Here is a 310-nt window from a genome sequence, read left to right as displayed (position 1 = left end):
AAAAACGTCGGCATAAAATAGATAAATATGGTTTTGTTTATTTATGTTGTTCTTTGCTGACCGCACCCCCCGACAAACTTCTCCAATCATTAATCTACGGTCAACTATCTACACCTCATTAAATATTCAAGTGAAATACCACATTTAGAATGTCCATGAAAGATCATAATTATGATAATAAATATTACGGTAATTTTATGAATAATAGGAAATATGTTAGCATGTTTTTCTTTTTAGATTTGTGATATAATTAAAGTTATTTCATGAAACGTGTCTAAAAGTGCCTAATTTTCATAATATTAAGAATTTA

Source organism: Halyomorpha halys, unplaced genomic scaffold (genome assembly GCF_000696795.3).
Source record: "Halyomorpha halys isolate HHAL.00 unplaced genomic scaffold, Hhal_1.1 Scaffold15.1, whole genome shotgun sequence".
Classification (NCBI taxonomy): Eukaryota; Metazoa; Arthropoda; class Insecta; order Hemiptera; family Pentatomidae; genus Halyomorpha; species Halyomorpha halys.
Note: the sequence above shows the minus strand (reverse complement) of the source record.